Genomic DNA, 26841 nt, shown 5'->3' on the forward strand with positions numbered 1-26841 from the left:
TATATATATATTTATATTTGTATTTATATTTATATTTTAGTACTAGGGATTGAACTCAGGGGCATTCAACCACTGAGCCACATCCCCAGCCCTATTTTGTATTTTATTTAGAGACAGGGTCTTGCTGGGTTGCTTAGTGCCTTGCCATTGCTGAGGCTGGCTTCGAACTCGTGATCCTCCCGTCTCAGCCTCCCCAGCCGCTGGGATTACAGGCATGCACCACCATGCCCGGCAGATGCCTACTATTGAAAGGCACTTGAAATACATTATCACCAGTATTTACAAACTAAATATTATCAATCAAGAGTCTGAGGATTTTAACCCAGCGTCGTGTCTTTCCATAAAACCCATGCTCTTAAATATCACCCTGAACTTTCTCTTCCTACTCTTTCTCTTACGTCTTCCTCTCCAGTTTACTCAGCTGCAGTTCTATGATTTCTAAGATTTCAAAACATTAATGTAGGTATTTCCTTTTTCTTTCTATTTTTAACAGATGCAGTTCTATTTACCAATCACGTACGCTTTGTCATTTGCCAAGTTAAATGTCCTACTTGCAACCATGCCACCTTCCAACCTGATGAGGGGGTACTGTGACCACCCCAGTTTTCCAGGTGAGAAACAGAGGCTCAGGGAGAACAAGCAGGGGCACCGGAGCTCAGGCTCTGCTTTGCCTAGATCATTTAAAAATTTTTTTAGGGAAGCTCTAATCAGACCTATGGCACCACACTGCCCTTGCAACTGGGGGATGCCAGATTTTCCCAGTGGGATTCTGAGGTAAAAATCATGCTTTTTACAAATATTTTGTATCTTGCCTAGCTTAAGCCTTGAAAACATTTCAATCTTTACAGAGATCAAGCAAGCCTGGTCTGACTGAGAATCACATCATAAAATGAGAATCTGATGAGTGAATTATTTAATGTAGCCAATGTAAGAATAAACAATCGATATTGGGACTTTATTTGTACTATAAGCATTTTCCAGGATCTGAACAGATCCCAGAAGTTTGGCTCCATAAATGAGGCTTTGGAGTCCTTGTCCAACGGCTCTCTTAACACCACCCATTAGAAGCGTCTTGTTAGGCAGAGGCTGAGGCATGGAGTTCAAGGTGGTCCTGCCCTGGAGCCCTAGCATCCCTGTTTTTGCACAAGTTAGCTCACTTCTGTGACCCACCACCGCTCTGGGACCCTCCCTCTCCTCCCTGAAGAGTGGGGGGAACAAGAGCCGAGGAACTCAGAGATTGACACAGGTCACATAGGAGGAGCCCTTCACCAAGGCTGCTCATGGAAAGTGCCCTGTCCATCACAAGTAGCTTCTATTATTAATTCTTCAGAGCGACGTAAGAAGCCTGAATGGCGAGTTCTAGTTTACAGCTGGACCAATGTCAAACCCACAGCTGAAGAGCTTCTGAATCACCAAACAATAGCCCACTGCCTGATGATGCAGTTGGAACGCGGGCACAGCAGAAAGTTTGGGGTCTGGAAAAACTCTGGGAATGGGGTTAGAATCCCATCAGATTTATTTCTTGGACCATTCTTTAAAAGTGGGTCATGAACACAGGAAACCAAATGAAAACAAAGAATCACAAGGGATTGCAAGGGATCACTCTAAGTGTTTTAAAATACACAAAACCCAACCCTCATCCCTCCAGGATCCTACCCATATCTATGGCTTCAGCCCTCAAGGATACATCCAAAGTCTCCATTTCTGGATGGACCTTCTCCTGGACCTCAGATCCACATTCCTCTTGTGGATCTCATGGTCCATGTTCCAAGTCACAACCAAACTCAGACTAGTCTCCTTCTCCTCCCCAAACCCACTCCTCCTGGCTCCGGGCCCTCCCAGTGACATGGGAACACCGTCCCTTCTGCCTCACCATCTCCCTTCCAGCAGGTAAAAGAATCCCATCAACCCCTCCCACCAATTCTCCCCTTTAACTTCTGCTTTTCTTTTCCTCAAACCACAAATGACACTGTGCTCTGACTTACAGATCCCTGGTCACCAGCCAGTTCCTAAAAGAGGACACCTACATTTCAATATGGGGCCAGATGTCCACAGTCACGACCCAACTTTTCACCCTCGTCTCTAACCTGGTGCTTCCAGCTCCAGCCACCAGAGACGCATCCTCACAAGGCTGCTCGTGCTGCGTGTCTCTGCAAATGCTATGGAAGATTCTTCCGAATGGCTTTTGTTATCCTTCCCCACTGAACCCAACCTATCCAGCTCCAACTCACCTTCCAGCTACCTGCCTGGGAAGCCCATTCCAACATCCCTTCCATTGCTTTGAGCACTGAGTTCATTCATATACTTGAGGATGTACCTTCCTAAAATGTTCTCCTTCTGCTAGAATGTCAACTCCTGGGCGCTGGTACTGGTAGATATTACTCTGGATATCTCCAGAGTCTACAACACTAGTGCCTGGACGGCAGTCTTATTTGTGGAAGAATGAATAAATCGAAAATAGGAATGTTTTAGCAAGAAAAGAGCAACAAAATGAAAACTACGATGTTCAGGCCAACTGGAATGCTGTTTCTAATGCACTCATTTATAGGAAAAGTGGATGGAGGTGACTGCTACATCTTACCTGTGAAGTTGCTTTCTGAGATCCTAAAATTGTTCCCTTCATAATCCGGTCTATTCCCCATAGTTCCCTCTAAAAAGGAAGTCATATCATATATCACCAGCCTCTCTCCCCATCAACCCCCCCCCCCAAATAAAGGCTTCCAATATCACTAAGAATGAAATCAGAAGTCTTTCTCATGGCCTACAGCACTCTGTGTGATCTGCTCTCAGGCTGCCTTCCCAATGACTCTTTTAACATTCTTAGCCTCCCTTGATCCATCTGTCACGCTATCCTTTTGCTAGTCTTCATCGGCTCACATCTTCCTGCCCCAGGGCCTTTGTACATGGTGTTCTCTCTGCCTGGAAATATCTGCACAGCTTGTTGCTCTCTGTTATTCAACTCTGCTCCAATATCACTTTCTCAGAGAGATCTTCCCTAGCCCCTTTCATTCACTGTTACTCTGTTACCCAACATAACTGCCTTTGTTTATCTTCCTTATATGACATATATGTGCATATATGTATATTACTTACTGCTTTTCTCCATTATTAGAGTTGAATTTCTATAAAGTGTTCAAATAATGAGGTGTTTTGCCTGATTTGTTCAATGCTGAATTCTAACACAACAGAGCGTGGCACACAGTGGGCACTTAATGAATCTCTGATGAAATAAGTACTTACAACCTTTCCCAAGGTTAAAATGATACTACAACGATAGTACTGCGGCCATTTTAAAATGTTAAAATTAAAGTGTCTTCAGATTATGCTCTCCAAATACCTGCTCTCGCATCATTGGAGTGCTCCGTTAAAAAAGGACAAATTCGGTTGGGTGGGGGTTGCACGCGTAATCCCAGCTACTCAGGAGGCTGAGGTAGGAGAATCCCAAATACCAGATGAGGCTGGGCAACTTTTAAGAACCTGGCTCAAAATACAATAAAAAAGGGCTGGGAATATAGCTTATTTACAGAGCACTTCCTGGGCATTGGGGGGATTCTAGGTTCAATTCCCAGCACAAAACAAAACAACAACAAAACAAATTTTCTGAGCTCCATCTGGACCTGAAGATGGAGTCCGCTAGTATATGATCAATAAGGTCTCCAGGTAATTCTAGTGCCTAATAGAGTTTAAGAAGCTATTTTTTTTTGTTAGATTGTTAGTAGGCATATTTTTTTTTACACACAAGTCTCAGGTGAAGTATCATGAAGTCTCCAACTTACTTTCAAATGATTCAGCAAGAAGATCTGTCTATCTATATATAGTAGATAAGGCAAATCTGCTGAAATGATAGCAGTTGTTGAAACTAGGTGGCTATTCTTTCATTGCATTATTCTTCCAACTTTTCTGTCTGCTTGAAAATTTTCCTAAGAACGTTGAAAAAAAAAATGGCAAGCTTTAATTCTTCCAAGGATTGCAGTCACACAGTGAAGGAAAAGTATAAAATAGAATAAAATAAAGAACCCACAGGCAATGATCTGGCCAAATGGTCACAGGGAGGATGCAGAAGGCTTAGGAGATTTCTCCTGATTTTTCCATGAACTGGCTATTAAGACAGCTTCCCCCACCCCCCCGAGGGGGCTGCTCAGTGTGTTCCCAGGAATCATTTGTGCTGCCCCCACTGAACTTCTTCCCTGCGGTGGGTCATGGAAGTCGCTCAGCTCAGGACTCCAGGCGTCAGCAAAAATGTGTAGTTTCCAAATGCACTTGACATTTTTTCAAGCACAACTCAATTGCTCTCAGAATTGGCCACTTGTGCCTCAGAAAGGAAAGGCAAATGAGGGGCCCCAAAGTGCTGTCCTTGGAGTTTGCTAACACTTCAAGAGATCCAGAAAACCAGCCCTTGATGTTTTACAGAAAAGAAAAGAGGAGTCTGAGCACTTCTTGCCCTTCCTAGCCTCCTGGGGATCGGCGCTTTCCCGTGCTGGTCACTGGTGAGGGGCTCAGAATTGGAGAGTGAGCTTGAAAGAGGATGGTCCCTCCGGGCGCACGGCTCTCTGGATCCTGGCACCTGGTCAGTTCTTCAGATTATCACCCCACCCTACACTATCAGTCTTTTTGGTCAATGTCACCACTTGACCATTTAATAAAAATGGAGACAGCCTTCCAGATGTGCTCCCAGGTGCTTCACAGGACAGCCCAGATGGGCGGCCGAGGCAGAATCTTGGTAAACCAAGGCTGCTGTTCCAAATTGGCTTAGAAAATCAAGGGCATACATTAAACAACCGTGGAGGATTTTAAAAGGCAGCCTAACAAATGAAAAACCTGGACAGAGCATCCATGCAAGAAGGGCCCCACCGATTCAAAGTGCTGTGAATTTTTATTTTATTCTGATGATACCGACGGAGCTTGACTAATCTACAGCGGAGTATAAGAAGCCGTGGCTGCCTCTCTGAGCCTCCAACGAGGGATTTCTTTTCCTTTCTTTCTTCTTCCTCCCTTCCTTCCTTCTCTTTGTCAACTGCAAGTAAGCTCAGTCATTAACCTCCAAGTCGACCAAAGCAACAAAGAAACACATAAACGCCTTGAACACCAAGTTCCATTTTCCAGCTTGCAACCAACCCGTAGGATCCTAAGAGGAGTTTCCCCCTTTTTCCTGTTGGTTTGGCTTTATTCCCAGGGGGAAATCCTAGCAGGGCAGCAAAACAGAAATGTACTACACAAATAATTGTGCTGCCTCCACTCCAAAGGTCAAGACTATTTCCCTGCCCCCCCACCCTCCATCTCACTGTCTCATCACGTGGACCACTCAGTTAGCTGGGACAACTGTGACTATGACCCACAGTGCAGACGTGTCGCTCTGCTCTGCTTTCCAAGTCTGCGGCAGCAAGTGCTTCTGGGAGCCCAGCAAAATTCTTCAGTGGTTCCAACACTGCACCAAGTACCAAAGAGCAGCTCTGGCTTTATTAGGTATCCCAGGTGTAGACTGTTGTTTTACTGAGAAAACGGACCTCCCTGGTAAATAACCTCACAGGTATTCACAGATGTGGCTGAAATTTGATAAAAAGCCAGAGAAAGGCTAAAGGCAGAAACGCACCAGGAGTGGGGGCGGGGAGCTCAGTGAGGGAGATCAGGTTCGCTCCAGAAACCTGAGAGTCCATCACATGCGCGGGTCCTGGCCATGCCCTTTGAAGCATCAGGTTTATTGTCTCTAAAGGAGTATGTTTAATAAAGAGGCAGCCCATAAAGGGTACTGTAGCATGTAAAGTTACTGTAATTAGGTTTTCAGGAGTTATAATAAAACATTTAGCTGGAAAGAGGTTAAGTAACCACTATCCCTTCTCCTCCATTATTATACTCTCCAATATGAGAAGAAATGGGTGGTCAAGGGAAAATTTCATGGGGAGGTTCCTGAGAGAGAGAGAGAGAGAGAGAGAGAGAGAGAGGGTACAGAGAAAAAGAGAAGAACAAAAAGGTCCATAGGGAACAGATGGGAAAAGAGAGTATGCGGTGCTCTGCAGACCAACCAAGACCCCAAAAGCAAAACTAGGCTCTGTCTTTTCCTTTTGCAAATGTAAAGTGCACATATTATTAAAAAAAAAAACAACTAAGTATCTACATTAAAAAAGAAGGAAACAGCTGGGCATAGGTATGGCGGGTCATGCTGTAATCTCAGCTACATGGAAGGCTGAGGCAGGAGGATCACAAGTTTGCTTGGGCAAACTCAGTGAGACTGTCTCAAAATAAAAATATTAAAAAAAACTGGGGATGTAGCTCAATGATAAGGCAATCCTGAGCTTCATCCTCAGCACTGTAAAAAGAAAAAAAAAAGAGCATAGTTTATACTCTTGAGAGAAACTGGAAAGCATTTGATGTTTACATTCAGACTCTTTGAATACCCAGAAGCATTCCTTTATTACTATTACTGATTTAATTGTTTTAAAAATGCATAGGACCATGCCGTGCCAAGGACATGGTGTTTCGCTTGCTGATTTGAATTCAAGACAACCAAGGGTTGAACTGTAGCTCCTAGACTGAGCACTGCGTGACCTTAGCAAGTAACTTCATCTCCAGACAGTGACAGCACCTCCTTCCCTAGCTTGTCGGGGCTCCAGGTGAGTTTATTCCTGTGAAATGCTAGCCTTGGCACTGACGTTCTGGGAACAGTCAATGAACACATCTATTAATTGTTTGAGGGCAGGAACCACGTACATCTTATCTTTGCTAAATCTATGTGACCTAGCGCGGTGCCCCAGCTCATTTAAGATATTTGTTGAATGAATGCGTTCTCATTAACACAATGGCTGTGTACTGCAGACGCCTCTGCTCCCCAGTCCCTCCCAATCACCTTATTAGGAAGAAAGGGGTCTGGGGTCGTACCCGAGCGCTTGTTCTCTTCTTCCACTTGGGAATCGACACTTGGGATGAGAAGTGAACAGCTGCATTTAAAATAAAACTTTAAACATTTTTAAATTTTATATTTCTATTTCCCAAGTTTAAAAAACAAGAAACCAACACCCCAATTAGTATAATTAAAGGTCCATTCCATAGCACATTTCCCTAAGCTCAGACTCAAAAGGATTTTGATTCAATGAAAAACAGGTTTTCAAGGTTCCTCATCCTTGAACCCTTCAGCTCATAGGGGACTGTCACTGCATTTGCATTTGCAATGAACAACAGGAAAATCCTCTATTTTGCCCTCTTCAAAATTTGCAGCCGTACCAAAAATACTCACAGCTGGAATAATTAGCAACTCAATTTATTGCCTTCCGTTTTCTAAATAGATTCTTCGAATTCTTAGTATTTAAATAGTGTCACACTGTGATATAACGTAGCATTTTTTCATGATAAAACTTTTTTTTCCCCCTCCATGAAACGATGCACTGTTCAGTGCGACAGGCAAGGTCTCTCGAGGTCAGTAAAGAAGCCCGGTTGTTTTGTGAGCAAATCCATTTCAGCGTCTTTGGGAGGAGATGAGGAGCCTTTTATTTTTTCCCCTGGAGTTGTTAACTTGTTGACTTCTTTCCAAGTTAATTGGTAGGAGTCTGGGTAGAGGTAGTAAGAGAGAAAACAAAGACTTGTGACTTTGACTTCAAGTTTGACCTTGACTTCGCCAGGCGCTCTGCTATGGGAGTGCAGACAGCCATTCCAAATGGACTTCTGGGCACTCACAGGCGGCCAGGTAGATGAAGAAAGAATGCATACATCAGATAGAATCCACAAGCAGGGTGATTTCTCCCATTGAGTTTACTGCCTGAACCGTTGAGAGGGTCAGAACTTTCGAGCTGGAAGAAACTTAAGTATCTAAGATATGAAGCCAAAAAATGAGCCCACCAATCATTACTGAGCACAAGCAGGTATCATTTGGTGCTAGATGCTTTGGATGCAATGAAGAATAAGTCCTTAACCTCACAGGACATTTCTAATCAGAGAAGCAGAACAAACCAACGAAGATCAAGTCCAGGAGAGCCAACAAATACCTGAAATAATTACAAAACATGGGAAGTGCCGTGACAGAGACAGAGGGTGGAGGCAGAGAAGATTCAGGACTCCATCCATGGAGGTCTGAGGGTGAGAAGCAGCTCACCATGCCAGGGGTGGTACAGAGCATCCCAGGCAGAGGTAGCAGTATGTGCAAAGGCCCTGTGGTTGGGGGTGGGGGGAGACCTAATCCTCAAGGATGTGAAAAGACAGTGTGGTTGGAACACAGCCATCCATGGCGGGAAGAAGAGACCATAATGAGGGGCACTTCATTTATGGCTTAGAGGGCAGGCAATCTGGATTTTAGGCCAAGTCTAGGGGTCTTAACTGTGTTCTCTCTTTGAGTTAGGAAGCACAGTTGGGAGGATTCCCGAAGGCCTGGGGTATAAGACCCTCCTGGGTGGAGTCCTGGCCTCTGTGGTAAAAGTGCTTGTCTGGTTTCTCTACCTTGAGGGTTCTGGCTTTTGCTCAGAATATTCTATTCACCTCTTGATATTGTGCCTGCTCTTCTATCCACCTTTGGATGTACAGGCATCTCAAGTTTGGCATGACCTATGGACCTTCCTTCCCTCCAGGTCTCTCTCACCCATTCTGGTTAGAGAAGCCATCACTTATCAAAATGGGCAAGCATTGTCCCCAGGAAGGAGACTCTGTGGGAAGAAATCCATACGCAGGAAGCTTACAAGACAGTGTTCCTGGGAACACCACCTGGGGGGGTGAAGGAAGTAGGCTGGTTGGGGAGAAGCTGTACTGTGCTGCTGCTGCAAAGGGGCTTGATCAATCTCCTGGGGAGCTCTAGAGCTGGGCACGTTCTGAAGAGTTGTTCAGTGCGGGCTGAAGGGCTGGACCTTGGCATCCACACAGACCCATCATTGGATCTGGACTGTTCCCAGGGGAATTCCCCGGGAGAGGTGGCTCTCTTCAGCTCAAGGGCAGTCTTGCAGAGGGACCTGGCTGAGATCTGTTGGTCATCAACTTTCTCATGCATTGAGAATAGACGCTCCAGTCCTGGGTGGACGCTCCAGTCCTTCGCCATCTTCCTCATGGGGCTTCAGTTCAGTTCCTATCCTTCCTTCACGCGGGATCCATCACTGGTTGATTTGCTCTCTGCCTCCAGTGGACATCCATTCTTTTCTTATTATTAAAGCCTCTGCATCACCTTGGTCTGGGCCTGCTGCATTCAGCCACCTCTACACAGGTCTATGTTTCCACTTTGCCCTTGACATCTGTTCTCTACCCTGGAGCCAGTCACTGACCACAAGCGTAAATCAAATTTGGCACTCCCAGTTCCTTTCTGCTTAGAAGCCACCTAGTTTCTCACTGTGGCCTCCCCAGCATTTCACTGGGGCCTGTGTCATCTCTTTCTGCCTCTACATGCTCTGTCCCCAAGGCTTCTGCCATACTTTATGCTTTCTTCAAAGAGGTCCAGCTCCAACTCACCTCAGGGTGGTCACAAGGTGCATCCCTCATTCTGGAAATCTCTTTCCTCAGGTCTTTGCATGGATGCTCTTTCTCAGGTTTTTCAAGTCTCCCCTCGAGATTCAATTTCTCAGACAGGCTCCTTTGACTGACTCTTCCCATCCCATCCTTTGATCACCTGATGTTGCTCCAAGGTTACAAGGCTGCAAACAGTCCACATTCAATGGTGGTTGAAGGTAGGAGGTGATGCATTCAGAGACATCAGGACAACGGGTTCAACTCGAACGCTTTTCAGTAGCCACCTCATTCATTCTTCTCTGTAATCATCTGCTTTCCTCAGCAGGATGCACAGTCCACGAGGGCCAGCTTCCATTGTCTCCCCTCGCCCCTAGAAGGGTTTCCATCTTGGCGGTTTTCCGTCTATTCTCAATCAATGAATAAAAGGCAAGAACCAACTTAGATCTTGAAAAGATCTTAAAAGATGGCTGTTATTTATCACCTGCCTGTAGGAGGTGATAAATTTGGAAAGTTTTCTTATCTGCTCTCAAATGCAATTCTTGTATTTATTTGCCCTGTGAAGTCCCCTTCAAGGGGTACTGTCACTTGGGCTCTTGATATTTCGGTAAGCAAGACCACGTTCTTATTCTTCTCGCACGTGTTTAGTTTAAACCCTTTGAGAAAGCTTCATCTCTCAATTCCGAGGAGCCTTCTGGCATGTTGTGTGTGAGAACCTCTCATTTTCTTGATCTTTTTTTAAAACTGAAATTCTCAACTTCTCTGTCATTCTTGAGAGATGTCAGCCACCAGCACACTGTTTCCACTGTGGACACCCACTGACTTGGGAAAATTGTGGGATAATGCATTTTTAAAATTAGTTTCTAAGATTCTACTTAGTAATGCTGTGCATTTAGCAGCTCTGTTCTCTTTCTTTCCACGGCAACCCAACGGGCGTATGTATTCGGGCATGTGTTAATGCTAATCTCCGGGCCAGCTCCTCATTTGTAACTGGGAGCTCAGAGATAATCTTCCTCTAAGTCTGGAAGAGTTTTTGGTAAATGTACTCGCTCCTTATCTTCACTTCTCGGCCCACCTATGGAGCAGTTTATCTTCATAGGTTTGGTATCTCTGCAAACATGAAGATTTCATGGTGCATTTTCTCATCCAAATCATTTTCAAAAGAAGAGGATCAGAGTGGTTTTCATCTCTGAGGCATCCCAGGCTTATTCTCCTCTACCCAGAGAAGGATCCATTTATCTTTCTCTTGTTTTCTTCACCTCTGTAACAAAGGACTCCAACTTGATATACCCTTCTTTGTTTTCTTATATTTGGTGCTTCAAGGACTTTATAAGATTTGGAAGGATGGAATTCACAATGATGCTGAAGAGTGATCATGTTTGTTAGGGTTTGGATATAGAATGTCCCCACAAAAATCTCATGTTTTGAAAGCATGGTCCCCAATGCAGCAAGGTTCAGAGGTGGGCTTTTAGGAAATCACTGGAGCCTGAGGGCAATAACCTCATCAGTGGATGGATTAATAATTTAAATGGGCTACTGGGTGGTAACTGTAGGCAGGTAGGGCATGACTGGAGAAGTCGGTCACTGGGGACGTGGTCTCGAGGACTTTATGTGTCCTTGGCCCCTTTCTATCTTTGTCCCTTTTTTCTCTCTGCCTCTCAGTTACCGTAAGCTGAGCAACTCTCTTCCACCTCATCTGCCATGATGTTTTTGTCTTGGAGTCTGCTGACCGTGAGCTGAGACCTCTGGGACCATGAGCCCCCAATAATTTTTTCTTCCTCTAAGTTGTTCTTGTCAGGTATTTTGGTCACAGTGAAAGAGGTGAGTAACACAATGCTGACAATCTTTTAGATGTTAACATAGTACACAGGTGGACCCAGGTACTAGCATGGGGTAGGTATTTTATGCAGTGACCTCAAAGATAATCACTGTGTTAGACTTCAAAGTTAGCTGTGCCAAGGCATGTTTTGGGGGACAGGCATTTTTCTCCTAGCACCTTTCTTGGAAAAGACCAGAATAAGAGATTGATTGATTGTGCAGCCCAACTCTCTGGCTGTCCCTACCTTTCTCATTGAGGAAAGCACACTGATCCTCTAGTTGCTTTCTTTTATTAATTAGCTTTTAAAAATTAAAATTGAGATAAAATTCATGCATTGCAAAGTCAAACATATGAAAGATGACAATCCAATGGCCTATAGTGCCTTCATGATATTGTATGATAGCCACTTCTATTTAGTTCTAAAACACTTTTATAACGCACCCCCCAAAAAAATAACCCCCTTACCCATTAAGTCTTCCCCTTCCTCCCATCCCCAGCTCCTGCACCATTGACCTGGCTTCTCTCTCCATGGATATACCCCAATCTGCCTATTCTGGATATTTCAGATAAAGGGACTCATACAGTATGTGACCTTTTACTATTGACTTTTTTTCACTTAAGCAAACCTTTTGAGGTGCCTCCCCACTGTGGCATGTGTTGGTTCCTGATTCCTTCTTATGGCCAAGCACTATTCCATTGCACATAGGTCTGAGTGTCCCCCCTGATGGACATTGGATTGCTTCTACCTTGGGTGATGGTGAACAGTGCTGCAGTGGACACTTGTAGAATCACCTTTGCTGACCTGCTTCCAGTTCTTTCCGGCTTGCTGGATCACGTGGTAACTCTATGCTTTCTTTCTGAGGAACCTCTAGCTGTTTTCTAAATATGAAAAATTACCATTGACATTAAACTTCTCAGCAAGGTCAGATTATGGTTGGCACCCAATGTTTGTCAGTCTCTGCATCCTACCCATGTCCTGAGCTTGTTTCTGGAAACTGAACCAGTCAAAAAAACTAAGAAGCATTGCCAAAGATCCAAGGAGCAACAGTTGTTAAAAACAAAAAAAAAGGCAAAATTATTTCATACCTTACAAATGTCTCAACACACCCACGTCAGCCCCTGCTCACTTCAGGGAAGTGGTTTTGGTGAGAACCTAGGGGGTTTCTATCCTAGCAAAGCCACCTATTTGTGATATTTTTGATTTCTTTTTAAAAAAGCGTTTTAGTATTAGCACACATTCTGAGCTCAGTGTAATAAACAGCATTGACTTGCCAGACCCAAACATCACTGACCCTGAGGAATGAGCCCGTCCAAGTATGGAAGAATTTTAGAAGTTCAGGCTGAGAGAAAAATTATATTTTATTTCAGGAAGTAAAATCACAAAGTCCTTTCCAGTCAGGGTTTAAACAAATGCTGGGCTTCTACTTCTGTCATGAGATCACAGAGGCTCTGAAATATTACATCTCACAGTGTGCTCTTTGGGTCCCTGAGTATCTTTATGTATTAACTAGCTTTAAATGAACATAGGGTTCCATGATATTTAGGGAAGATGGGAGCACATGAAATGAAGGAGATTTCTGAAGGTCTTCACAAGTCTTTAATCTTTAAGTATCCCAGATATCCACCTGGTACCATGGCGCACACCTGAAATCCCAGCAATTTGGGAGGCTGAGGCAGGAGGATCACAAGTTCAAGCCTAGCCTGGGCAACTTAGCAAGATCCTCACTCAAAAAAAAAAAAAAAAAAAGGCTGGGGATGTAGCCCTCTGGGCTCAACCCCAACATCTAAATAAATAAACAGAGACAATGAATAAATAGTACTTTCAATATTTAACATTCTACCCACTTATTGAACCACATGAATTCTAAAACTACTCCTCTTTCCAGTCCTAAAACTGGAATTCCATGTTGTTCTTCCTTTGAAAAATGAGTTCTCATTCATTTCCCTCTATTTACAAAAAAGCACCCTAAGTCCCAGAAATAAAAAGAAATAAAAAATGAACTAATCTAAAAACTCAATAATGATTTTTTTTCCCTTGGCTTTTGTAAGAGCTGAAGACCCATTTGTTGGGTAGAAGGAGGGAGGAAGAAGGGGAGAGTCGGAGGGAAGAAGGAAAGGAAGGGAGAAAGAAAGAGAAAGAAGAGACTGGCAATATCTTTGCTATAAAAATCAAATGGGCGAGATCAACTCTTTTATAAGCCTTCTTCAGGTTCTAAAAAAAGAAATAAAATTGATTTATCAAATTCTTGCCGTAACTACTGCTACGGTTTAAATGTTTGTCCCTTCTCAAACTGACACTGAAATTTAATTGCCATTGCACAGTATTAAAAGGTGAGACCTTTGAGAGGTGATTAAACTCATGAATGGCTTAATCCAGTAATGGCGGGAGTGGGTGTGTTATCTCAGGAGCGGGTTCCTTATAAAAGGATAAGTTTAGGGCCCCCTGTGTCTCTCTCCTGCCCTCTCTTGCCTTGCCAGCTACTGGCCCCCTCAATCCTGGTCTTCTCAGCCTCCATGACTGTGAACCAATAAATTTTCATTGCTTGTAAGCTACCCAGACTCAGGTATTCTGTTACAGCAGTGGAAAATTATAAGCACAGCTACCAAGAATTTTTAAGTCATCAAGGCAATTGTAAATACTGAGTATGGCAGAGGAGAAAGAAAACAAAAGAAAAATGCTACTCCTTTTTTGTGAATTATAGATTGCCTTCTTTAAAACCAATAATGTGTAGCGATTTCTAACATTCAAGTTGGGGGTGGCATTGCTTTTTTTTTAACTCTCACATTAAAAATGGTTATCTTTAATACCATTTATTTTCCCATTAGAATTTACATCAGACCCTTTGAGGTACAAGGAAATGTAAGAAGACCCATCAGTGTATTTATCCACATTTCTTTAGATGTGTAATATCCATAGGTATAATATTTTCTTCTTATTTAGCACTCTTTATGAAATGATATAAGAGCTCTTCAGGGATATTAATTAAGCTTTATAGCAACCCCTGTGACACATTTGCCTGCCTACATATATCTGTGAGACATTCAGAAATTAATGTTCTCAGAAGTGTACCATTTAAGTGTGTTTGTAGGCCAGCCACATACCCACTGACAATACACAGGACAGATTCATATGTTTCAGTTGTCAGAAAAAAGATGGCATTAAATAAGGCAACCATCATTTAGCATCAACTCGGAAGTATGGCCACGGCACTTAAGATACTCAAAGGCAGATCCTGCAGCATCCCTGTGACAACACACATCCCAGGGAACAAGGCTCGGAAATCCTGGCTTCTTTGAAAGGTTCTGGGTTTCCTCAGTGCTGGTTTCCCTAGGTCCCCGGGTGGGACTTCTTCAAAATGCAAGTGTCAAGGAAAATTGTCATGCATGTTTGCTGTAAGTACCCGAAAAGCTCATCACTGCCATCTTGGAGGTCTTGACGAGGATTTAGTGGGACATGCCGAGATAACATGCATTGAAAACTGTCTGATGGGCAGGTGGCATGTGAGACTCAAAGGCAGGTGCCCGCCTTGGGGCACTTTCGTTGCAAGGGGCAGAATTCAACAAAACCTGAAGGCAAGCCTGGCAGGGAGGCTGCCGGGTAGACAGCTGGGAGGGCTGGGCGTAAGTTGGGGTCCTTTCTCACCCTTAGGTTTTGATCAAACAGAGGTTAAGTGATTATGCTAAAAAGCAATGGTGGCTTTTTTCTGGAGGGAAGAGAGGAAGAGGCACAATAGAAAGGTGAGGAGAAGGGCAGGAGGAGCAAGGGCAGGGCCAGGTTCATGGTGGGGGGGGCAGCACCTGGGGATTTCAGAAGGCTGGACAGGGTGGCCATTCATGGGAAAGCTGTTGACTGCATGTGGGGTTCAGAGCCTGGCTGCCCAGCCATGTGACAATGACCGGATATTAAATCTTAGCTTCCCCATACGTAGATGGCAAGCTCATGGGAAGTGTTTCTAAGGGTACCACCTGGATTAAATAAGGGCTCAGCACATTCGTGACATTGACTACATGTGAGCTGTTATTATTGTGTAATCAATGTATCCCATATGCTGCCTGGTTTAAATTTATGTCTCTCGGTTTTGTTTTGTTTTTTAGTTCTCCTTTCCTCCATCCCTTTCTCTTGCTTTCCTTAGCTAACATAGGATCCGCTGGTAACTGCCCGGTACGAGTACTTCTTCCCTTTCTAGTAATGTTAACTAAGGACTTTTACAGCAAAACTGACCATAACATATCTTTGTAAAAACACCTTCATAGGCCCCTTAAAGTAAAACTAGGGAGCATGCACCAGCCCAGAAAGTGGCCACAACACAGGCCATGAGATGGCTCTAGCCACAGGTACTGCCCCTGAGATGTAGTCTGGTGATGCAGAATGCATTAATCCAAATTAATATGGCTGATCTGCTGCACCGTCTTCCTCCTGGGTGACTGCATCCCAGGGGGCAAGGACAGATCTTTTGCATCCTTGCCCTCAGTGCCTTGGGTGGTGCTCAGCTCTCAAAGGACTTCCAAAATGTTGGCTGAATTAGGCTGAAGTCCTAGGAACACAGCTGGTAATGGGATTACCAATGGGCAGTAGGAAATACAAAAATCCTTACTTAGCATAAAATGGGCGTTTCAGATAATGGGCGTTTGGCCCGAGGGCGTCTTATTGACAGAGGCCTCACATACTCATTTCACAAAAGAGGCTGTCTTTCTTGCTGGATTGTCAAGTCCTGGATCACAAGGCTGCCTGTAATGGTTGGAACAATCACACTGCTGTACCAGGCATTTCTCATGGGGATTCAGAACTTGGCGAAGTCGTCCTAGACATTCGTATAATAGCCCCGTTAGGTAGACAGAGGCAAGGCAGGCGGGGAGAGGAGGAAAATTTAAAACACTGCCAAATTGCAAATGAGAAAACAAAAGACAGTCAGGGCTAGACATCTGGAATGACCTAGGACACACTGCAGCACAGTTGAGGAATAAGGAGAAAGGGCCCACAGACGGAGCCTGGAGCCATGGTCCAGACCCACCCACACCCTGCCTCTTTCCATGCTAGCCTGGCAGGTAGGAAGGGGTCGTGGGCAGGGGTGTGCCTCAGAGGGAGCTCACCTGCCTAGTATCTAGGAGGTCTTGGGTGCCCTCCCCAGCACCAAAAAATAAAAATAGCAAAATGAAAATAAGAGGGTCAACATTTCTAAGGCATTCAAGTATTATCTGTTAACATTCTTCCTTAAAAAACAACATTATCTACATTTTATGTCTAAAATCCAACACCATAAGGTTGGAGGGCTCTATTTTAAACTGATCAAAACAGGACAGTTCAATAAAGAAGACATTCAGGGAGATTGGAACATTTGAACCGAGATGGACACAATGTGGCACTATCTATCTAACTTCAAAATGCATATTATACGTACCCTTTGGTTTGGCTATTTCATTTCCAGGAATTTAACTTTTGAATATAATCATATAAGGATGCAAAGAAAGATATATACGCAAGACTCTTCCTTACAGTTTTGTTTGTAATTGCAAAATCTGAAAGTAGTCTTTTGAGAAGTCACTGGATAAATAAATTATGACATTATGGAATATTATATAGACTTTAAAATAACTGGATGAGGTAGGTCTGCATGAAACCACCTGAATAGATTTGCACAACATCTCATTAAGTTAAAAAAGGAAGTTGCCAAATGGTATGCAGACAATTCCATTTACATTAAACTTTTAAAAAAACATATATACTCAGATGTCTATAAACATTTCTGGAAGCTTAAAATAATAAAGCTTCATTGGTATTTCCTTGAAAATAGAAACTGAGAAGTAGGGACTATTTCTTTCCATTTTCCATATGTCTAAACATCGAATACCTTTACCAAGACAATATGTATATTTTGGAAGTACAACAACAACAAAAGACCAAATCTCCTACAATTGTGCTCTTCTTGCCTTAAGTTATTATCCTTTCCTTTGCAGAAGAAAGTGGAGATAAAGATTCTGTGGAGACCAAACTCCCCACTCAGGATACAGTGAGGGGTGCTGGGGAGGGGAGGCTTGAACCAGAGGCCCTCTTGTAGACCACTGGACCTTCAGAAGGGAGGCCCTGGCAACACTGATCCTCACTTTCCTCATCTGGATTATACTAGGTAACCTTAATAGGATTCTAGTTTGAAAATTCTGCCTCTGAGCTGCCAGATGATGCCCCTTCTCTTAAATTATGAGGCTCTGTTTAAACTCACCATTACATTAAACTTGGGTACCATTAGAAATACATTGCTGAGAATGTTATGAGCTTGATGCATGGAGGTAAATGTTTCCATTCATGGTCTTATCAGAATCATGTTGACCCTGTTTTCTTCTCCTGGTCTATCTTATGATGTAGTTAACAGTGGTCAGAATGCAGGACCAGGCTCCCAAAAGGCAGCATGTGCACATTTCCACATCCTATTTGCCACCAGTCTCTCTTTCTGTTCCCATCTCTCAGCCACCAACTCCATGCTCATCCTCATCTCCATCTCTAACCCCATCTCCATCCCCACCCACATTCCCATTTCCATTTCCTCACCCATGTCTCATCTCCATGTCTCCCCTCCTCATCCCCATCCCAGTTTCCATCCCCATCTGATCTCCATCCCCTTTCCCATCCTCATTTCCACGCCTCCCTCTCTGTCTGAAACAGTCCTTTGGTTTTAGCTCTGTGAAGAATACCACAATTCTCCCTTTTTCCTGAACTGAATGGTATTAGGAATTTGAAGACTCACATTACAGGCAGGGCATGAGGGACTCCTCATCTTAGCATTTCTTTCATATTTCCAAAGACAAGATAAACAACGGTGAAAACTCAGAAGTCCAAGTATGGCCAACATATACTATCTTGATTCTCCTTGTGAAAATCCTGGGTAATATGCTCTGCAGGACTCAGACAGCTCCTTCATGGATCATAGCATTAACACCATCAAAATACTGCAACATTTAATTAGTGAAAAATGTTCATTCCTAAATGCAACTTATCCCCATTTTAATAATGGTACCCGATGCTATTTATACCCTTGTGAAATAATTTGATATTACCCCAAGTAGCAAGGCTCAGTGTAGTAGAAGAAAAATATAGTGCACTTACATTTAAACCCATCTAGAGTTTAATATAATGGTGAATATGGTGGCATCAGGTCCCTGCACCCTGATGCCACCACATTCACCATTACATTAAACTTGGGTACCATTACAAATACATTGCTGAGAATGTTATGAGCTTGATGCATGGAGGTAAATGCTTCCAATCATGGTCTTATCAAAAAAGCAAACCCAAAAATTCTTCAAAGTAATTCAATGTTATAAAGGTAAAACTGCTTCTCCAGCCATTTCCAGGAGATGGGAAATGCATCGAGATGTTTTGAGTTAACTTTCTCATCATGAGCCCTCGTAAAGAGCACTGGTTAGTAAGACAATAAATGAGCATGTTTTAATTAGAAAATGTGGAATCCAAGCACTTTTGTGGGAAAGAAGATGATAGCTTAAAAGAGACATCAGGAGACTAATAAAAGTTAAAATGCATTAAGTGGCCACAGTGAACTCAAAGGTAAAGTTGTGGGATGTTTGAGAAGTGAACCAGAGAAGGCGATGAATCAGAAGGGGGCGGGAGGGAGTCAGTCAGTGGAACTTATTCTTTCTGGTTCATGTTGAAATCAGTTGTAAACCCCCTTCTGCGCCCAGGCAAGTGAGAAAATCCAATGCCATGAAATTTGCCCACCTCCCATCCTGACCAGGACCATGTCTACCCATAAGAGAAAGAAAATCACTATAATCAGACAATAAGAGCAGGCCAGTGGGCCGTGGCAAAACTAGCATAGAATTTGACCTGGGCTGGTGTGGGGTTCTGCCTGACGTGGCCTCCTTTCTAAGCTAATAGTAAGGTGTGGGTAATGGGCCAGGCCCCTGCTTCACCACTTAGACCCCCCAGTACTAATGGGATCCAGGCTTAGCCAATCAATGTGATCTGTTCTCCAGGCCTCAGGATTGGTTGGTTGTGGTCATGTGACCCTGGTTGGCTCCAATGGGCCTCCATGAAGGAAGTGTTATTGAAAGATCAGGAAGAGGAGCTTCACTTCCTCCTAGATTTCTGAGGCGACAGAGTATAGCCTGTAGGTCCCACAAAGATGTCACAAAAGGAGGCCCGAGTTAAAAAAAATGTTTTGGAAAACAGAAAAGCCAGGATGAAGGAGGGACTCCTAAGGCCTCACTCTAAGTATCTGAATCCAAGTTGGCCAACATCTTCTCTTTCTCAGCCTTCCCTCTTCCCAAGCTCTTTTCCCTGAGATATCAATGCAATGAAAAATCCCCCAGAACTTCCATTGAGATAACATGATGTAAAGTACCCACGACAGTGCGAGGCACAGAGGAGGCACTTCAGAGATGATGCCATCCACAAACCAAAACCCCAGAGAGTATTGACTGGTTTCTGGGACGTGGAGAGATTTTCAACAGTGCCACAATTTTCCCTTCTCATGTGGATTGTGAGGTATAGAAGCTGGAAGGGAGAATCTTCCTGTCCTCTGCCTTCAGCAGACTGCTGCTGGATAGGCCAAGGAAGAACAGCCCTCAGCTGAGTACCAGATCACCCAGAAAATTCACATACAGTGTGCTGCCTCATCCTCAGGGGACTTGTAAATTTATGGTTTCATTTTACTGAATTAGCTAGGATGGGGACAGGGCAGAGTCGATTTCCCTAGGGTCCCACCAAAGGCTGAAATGGGCCAAATAGCTCCCTCTGCCCTTTGTCACATGTTCCCAAGTGCAGTAGAAAGGAACCAGGTTGATAAGAAATTTAAAACGTCACTAAGATTGAGCTTTCCATTTTAAGTTCTTATCTGAGCACATAGTAATGCAAGGATCGCATATGCAGAATTTCAAATCCAATTGTTCAAATGATTTAATAAATAAGATCTTAAATGTCATGTCATTGGTATAGAAAATCTTCACGGTGGGGGGGGGGACTAACTGTTGAGAAGTGGACTCATGGATATCAGCACCCAGTTGAAGTTTTAACAAATTGAAGTACAATTTCGATATGATTCTGCAAATAGGGGGAAAAAGTTCATTCTCTTTTGAAATATAAGGCACGCACAGTTAAGTTACTGGTGACAGACACTGCAGTACTTGCTGAACACTAACCAGTTACCCTGAGCAAGAAATGTTTCCATAAAAAAATTTTTAAAAATACACAATTTCAAGGGTAAGGATCTGTGTTGATGGTTGTCATGACCTCCAAAAAATTAATATTTGCAAACAAGACTCAAAGAACAGGCGCAAACTGTTTGGTGGGCTTTGGGGGAAAGAAAAGCTATCTGAGAAAAGTTTCTTAAACACTCCCATATGATCGATCTCTGGTTGGGCACAATGGTTGAGTGCCTTGTGACAGATTGCAATTCTGGGGACACAAGATCTCAACTTACAATGGCAAGCGAGGCTGAGACTAATAAATCAAAGGAAGCTTCAGAAAAGTTGCAGGTCCTACTTTCCCTGCCTGGAAGAACCGCAGACACCTTATCTGGCTTCTGAGAAAAGAAAAGGATCATTGGAAGCCCGAATTAGAAAAAGACTCGTGCTTCAAGTCTTCCCCTGTCTACCCCAGATAAAATATCCCCTGGGAAGACACCAGGAAATGCCCACAGGGAATGACAGTTGATATTAGCTGAATGGGTAAAAGAGCACAGACAGAGATGGAAATATTTGGCTTTTTTCAACTGTGATCTTAAACCAAGAGTCTTCCACATTTACACAGACTAGGGGCAGAGTCTTGCTCTTCCAAGGCATGACCACCAGGTGGCCTCAGTCTGTAATCGGGTCCCCACAGTCCAGTCTGCTGAGGGATGGATCTTTTAAAGTTCTTTCTACCTGGAGGCTTAGCTGTAGTGACTTGCAAATAAGAAGTTTAAGTCTCCAATGATTTAATTGACTTAGCAGGAGAGCTGCTCTTTGGATATTCCTACCTTCAAGGGTGCGTCTACGTTTGCAAACTATGCCAAGAGAAGGCTGGAGCCGTCTTGAGTAAGATGTAATGCTTGTTTCTTTCTTAATGCACCTTGTAATTTGCACATGTGCCACAACACTTTATTTATTTTCTTATTAATGGGTTTGAGTGTGTTTTAACACTACAAGCCATAAATTTGCAGAACTTGGCTGGAATTAGGACTGGGGCTCTCTTTCCATTTTTCCGCCCAATTGTCAGAAAGGGCTTTTGGGGGATGCGGTGTCACCCCCCCCCCCCCCGCCCCCTAACTGGCTTTTTCTCTATCACCCCAACCCCTTGGCTCCATCCAACAACCAACCCCCTTGTTCCCATCTGCCAACGGGGAAAATAAAAAAGAGACCCAGGATGGTTTCTCATTGGCGAGCTTGCCTATTGAGCAGCTCTGTTATTGAGATTAATAAGCTGCCAGTTTCCAAGGAAGACTAAGAAAACTGCAAAATTAAAGTGCACTGCATCGTGAAATGCTGCTGGTGGCCAGGCGGGATCAGGGTGTCAAAAAGGCAAGGTAAAGCCATAAAATAAGGCTGAGCTTGAAAGGCTAACCTAAAGGTCTCATTAATTTCCATGTTGCCTCTGATGAGAATCTAGGGGGCATAATGTTTTGCAATATGGAGAAATCAAGCTGCCTATTGATTTGAAAAGTGCTTCAATGCATTTGGTTCACCCGGAATGAATTCTAGTTTTAAACCTTATTTGAAAACATTACGGAGAGAAAAAGAAAACAACTCCAACAGGTTACCTTGGTTTAATATTCTCAAGATCAAGCTTGTCAGTGATTCTGTCAGAAAATTAATCCTTGGGTAAAAAAAATCAATCAGAGAACAAGTTTGGAATAGTCTTTGGACTCAGCATGGCGAGGATGTTCCAACAATCTCTTTGCTTCTCTGTGAGAACCTTATTTACTAAAGGTCTTGAATCTTGATTCCCAAATATGCGCTACCAATGCAGCATCCAGATCAGGACAAGATGAGGCATATGGAAGACCAGAAAAGCGTTTTCTGATCCCCAAATTAGATTCCTTGAATGACACTTGTCAAGCCCAGAATGCTCAGCTCTCCACCAGAGCACCTGCCATGGCTTCCTGCTACAGGGAGAATGACCTTTTCAGGATGACCTAGTGGTCAGCCACAGTCAGCCATGGTCCTGTGGCTGTTTGGCCTCCTCTACCAATCTGGCAAAGTTCTGTTTGAAGAAAAAAAAAAGAAAAAAACTACAGAAATGAACTAAAAAAGCAGCTGCACTTCTTGTTTGCACAGTATTGGTTTGTGCCCACCTTTTAAAATATGCAGAGGCTATTTTAGGGGCTAGGGTTGTGGCTCAGCAGTAGAGCGCTCACCTAGCGCATGTGAGGCTCTGGGTTCGATCCTCAGCACCACATAAAAATAAGTAAATAAAGGTATTGTGTTTAACTACAACTAAAAAATAAATATTAAAAAAAATGCAGGGCATTCAACATCTGCCTGTAAACCTGTTGACCCATGTCCCATGCTGCCCCACCATGGAGCAGCCGGGCCTCAGACTCACCACCCTGAGCTGCCTCCAACCCTCAGAGTTAGAGCCAAAGGTCCCTTACATCTTGCCCTGTCTCTGATTTTGACAATGACTGAGTCTATATCCAGTAACAGGCTGCACTTTTCCCCATAGATTGTTTCTTGACTTATGTCACTTATAATTTGATGACTTCACCAATCCTGTTCCCAAGACAAATTAACTTCTTATGTGCCATCAGAATAAGAATAGTGACCACCCCAACTGCATGTCCCAAAGTCATTATCAAAAGTGGCTAAACACATGGGATTTGGAGTCAGGTAGACCTGAGCTCCATCCCAGCTCTGCCATTTACTAATGGGTGATGCGAGACCCATCTACCCTTAGTCTTCATTTTTCCTTTATTTGAAGTAGAGACAGTGACATGCACCTAATGGAAGGGCTTAAGGGATCAAATAGGATCATATATATAAATCTAAGGGCCAAGTCAAAAGCACTTGATTAAGAAAAGCTGTTATTCATATATCTATACAGTGATGTAGAATCAATGTAACAAAATTTTTGCCGAAAAATTTTTAAGGAGAAAAATCCGTTGCTGGGTATGGTAGCTTGTGCTGTGATCCAGGAGACTCAGGAAACTGAGGCAGGAGGATCTCACGTTTAAAACCAGCCTGGGCAACTTAGCAAAACCCTCAAAATAAAGTTAAAAATAAAATTTAAGAGGGCCAGGGATATATCTCAGGGGCAGAACACTTGCCTAGATTGTGTGAGGCCCTGGGTTCCATTCCCCAGTACAAAACGTACAAAACACAATTCCTGAGATCTTCAGATACAATAAGTAAATGGATGATTGTCTGTTATGTACATATTTAGAATCAAATGCCTGACCTATAGTCACTAAACTGAATTCTCTTCACATTGTAGATTGAACATGTCCCAAACTGAACTTGTGTTTTATGCCAGAGAACCTGTTTGTAGGTAAGCCAATGCTATCACTGTGGGTGTCACAAGGAAGGCATCACTGTGCGGAGTCTGCCCTGAAGCGGCCTCCTATCCTGGGTGAGCACCACCTCCCGAGGCAAGGCAGCCCTGATTCCTCTCGACTATTGCAATGTTTTCCCAACTGGACCTTCAGTCCCCCCTCACTCCAGAACTCTCTTATTGTTTTACTGCTTCACTTTAAAAGCCTCCATGCTCTTTGATGCTCTTGGGGTGAAGTCCAGTCCTTGGCACAGCCCGAGGTCTGGTACCCTCCCACCCTTGCCTGCCTTTCCAGCTGGCTATCTATCTGGAGCCTTAGCATTTCCTCCCCAGGCTCATCTTCAACATAAATGAGATCTCCCTTGGGCCTGGCTTCTTTCTCTCTGCCTCTCCTGGCACTGATCACGGCAGGGACATTTCTATCATCATCTGCTCACATACCTCCCACCTAGCCTCTTGGTAAAGGCAGGGACTTTGTTCTCCTCCTTTCTTGAGTTCTCGGTGACTAGCACATGGTAGGGGTTCTCATGGATATTTCTAGAATGAATAATGGATGAAGGTCTTAAAAAACAACTGGCAAACTTGTGTTCAGCTTGAGGACGTTGGCGATGAGAGTCAGGCCTTCCAAGACTTCTCAACTTAGAGGGAAGCTCTGCCCGGCTTAGGGATTCTCTTTGGAGACCTGCCGCCCAAACAGAATCAGAGAGACGCTCGCTTCAGCAGATCACACACAGGGAGGAAAGGAAGCTCCCTCGCTGACTTCAGACACTCCCCAGGAGGCAGCGGCCAGAGATCCCCACCAAGAACTGCCCGTGGATTCTGTTCCAGGAATTCTGAGAATAGGTGGGGCTGAAGGCAGTGGTTTACCATGGAGACCGCTCTCTGCTTCTGTTTGTTTTTTTTTCTCGGATTCTGTTAGGGCTCCTATGTAAATGGACTGCTTCTGGTAGTGAAAATTCATACACTCTGTTCTTTTCGAAGCTTGACATTGATGTGGAACTCTCCTCACACGTTCTTTTGTCTTGGATTAAGTTCCAAATAACTTTCCTAGGTTCATCCGTGAACACATGCATGACCAGTGAAACTCCACATCATGTACAACCCTAAGAGTGGGACGTTGTACTCCATGTGTGCACCAGTGTGTCAAAATGCACCCCACTGTCATGTGTACCTAAAAAGAACAAATATAAGAAAAAGAAAAAAAAAAATCCTGATTTGTTCATTCCTATTTTCTGGCTGTGTCTCCTTCATCAGAACCCTTGATTCTGCTCATCAGAGAAAAAAAAAAAAATAGAAAATGGATAATTCAGAAAAGATCCAAGGAGCCGCTTTTAACTGATGGGGAAGTCACACAGCAGCGCAGGGAGAGGAGGGCCCACGCCCCACAGCCTCAGGAAACACAGCAATATGTGTTTAGAATCAAAATGCCTGACCTATAGCAATGTGGCTTCTAGCTTCTGGGTGTGGCAGACCTGAATCACAACCCAGAGGTCTGCACTAAGGAGACAGCCACCAGGAAGATGTTTGTGGATGTCCGCTGTGTTTTCCAAATATGTGAGCACACATGATCAGCCTCCGGAACATCTTCCCTTTAATGACTCTCTCTCGAGGATGTGATTAACTGCTTCTTATTTGACATGAATAGGAATGTGAATCAATATGGCATCATGCCCCTACCCAGAAGGACACCCATACCTTTATTCTCTCACAGGTAAAAAAAAAAAAAACGATATCATTAAACTGACAGAGTTTTAGCATTTGAGTGAGTGAATTTGTTCAGTTCTCAGATGCCAAGACATAGAAAAAAGCAGTGGGGGATGAGAATAAATAATATGCTAGAGCCTTTGACTAGTCTCTAATTTTCTACTAGGTGAGCTCCTACTGATCCCTCAAAACCTAGCCCCAAGCAGCCCCTTCACCTGTGAAAGTTTTCATAACATTTATGGGAGAGTTAATTCCTTCTTTTGCTGTACAATCCTTGTAACTTTTATACTCTTTCATTGTGTATACTGCAGTATCTTTTTGTTTATGTAACAACCTCTTCCTTTAGATTATATGGGAGTCATAAGGGGATGATGCATGTTTTACTTATCACCTCCTCTGCATCTAACGTTGTTCTTGTCACACTTAAAAATGACTCAAAAAATATTTGCTAATAAGAAAGAAAATTAGGAATCTTTAAGAAAATCATAAATCCAGAAACTCTATGGATTACTGCTCAAGCTCTCATATCTCATGTAGTTGTACATCCAAGTTCTTTATACTCAGTTCCATGAGCACAGTTTCAGAGTTTTGCCAAATTCTGCCCATTTCCTGACTTCTGTTTCTAGCCCCATCTGCAGGCCTGACATTCCCTCATCCTTATCAAAGGACATGCAGATGTTGTTCTCCTTTGTTTTTACTTCTGATAGACTTCTGATAGAGTTTCGGCAGTCTTATGTACCTGCAAAATTTTGTCTTTGAGTTGCCTCTTCCGAATGCATCATTCAGGAGTCCTAAGCCTTAGAGAAACGCCACACATCCAAAAGATGTGCAGGAAAATTCTGCAAGAGTTGACTTCAGGAAAGCAGGGAAAGAACCTGCTGGTTTTGTGCAACTGTCTACCAGATGTTTGTCAAGAGGACATTTTATTACAAATGGATATTCAAAGCCAACCTCCAGGGGTACCATATGATTACATCAGCAGCTGGGAGATGTATTTGTGTTGACGTTTATGTGTTGTGTGAGATCTTATCACTGAGGGGAGACCCTGCAAAAAGCAGATGGTCTGATGGATCTGGCCCTGTAAGTGTAACGATTAGGGCTGTAAATGTAGGCTTGTGATTGTCTGCCCATCGACATCTCATCACCTTGCTTCTTGTGTAGGGAACATGAGGGGCTCCTGCAATGTGACTTCTAATTTATTGTCTCCCTGAAGCCATACACTTCTTGCAGGTGACTTTGTCCCTCTACATCTGGGTTCTGCATCTTTAAGACAGTAATAAAGCAGTCCCTTCTGACCTTGCTGGATTGCTTTCAGGCTTGAAAGAGATAATACTTGCAGGCATAAACATCCAGTATACATGAAGGGGCCCCCACAGAAACTGCTAATGGTGGTGGTGGGCCTCTTCTCCTTCATCTAATCTCCTTCACCTAA

General features: G+C 43.6%; 1 protein-coding gene across 20 annotated transcripts in view; it reads right to left on the reverse strand.

Moving 5' to 3' along the window:
* The window catches only part of Tenm2 (teneurin transmembrane protein 2), a 1198434-nt gene that overhangs the window by 235890 nt on the left and 935703 nt on the right, over nucleotides 1–26841 (reverse strand). The window lies entirely within an intron of this gene.

The sequence above is a fragment of the Marmota marmota genome, unplaced genomic scaffold (assembly GCF_001458135.2).
Source record: "Marmota marmota marmota unplaced genomic scaffold, marMar, whole genome shotgun sequence".
Taxonomy (NCBI): domain Eukaryota; kingdom Metazoa; phylum Chordata; class Mammalia; order Rodentia; family Sciuridae; genus Marmota; species Marmota marmota.